We start from the raw sequence: 592 nt of genomic DNA on the forward strand, positions 1-592 counted from the left end.
AAATCGTAGCTCTTTTATTTAAATTCGCAGAAAATTCGTTCCAACGCCATTCGAAAAGGCATAAAAAATACTACAAAATGGGTTAAAAATGGCCTCTGTAGCTCCTCCCGTTACCGCGATATTGAATTTCAAAAAGTACCTAAAAAACCTCTCTAATACCCCCCCATTCTTTCAATTTTTTTGAAAAGTGAAAAATTTTAAAGTGCTTTTTTTGTGCTTATTTCACCTAATTTAATGTTCTTTTGTATAAATATGCCCTTTGCTGTGCATTGGAACCCTTATGGAACAAAAAAAAAAATTGAAAATTTTGACAAAAAATGGCATTTTTCGAATTTCTGAAAGGTTCAAAGTGGTTATTTCCCTTAATTTGAGGTCCTTTGGTATAAATATATCCTTTGCTGTGCATTAGAACCCTTATGGAGCAAAATAAAAATTTGCCAAAATTGCACTTTTGACAAAAATTGAATTTTCAGACTTTTTGAAAAATCGTAGCTCTTTTATTTAAATTCGCAGAAAATTCGTTCCAACGCCATTCGAAAAAGCATAAAAAATACTACAAAATGGGTTAAAAATGGCCTCTGTAGCTCCTCCC

The sequence above is a fragment of the Ips typographus genome, linkage group LG16, assembly GCF_016097725.1.
Source record: "Ips typographus isolate SLU linkage group LG16, UJ_Ityp_2.0, whole genome shotgun sequence".
NCBI lineage: Eukaryota > Metazoa > Arthropoda > Insecta > Coleoptera > Curculionidae > Ips > Ips typographus.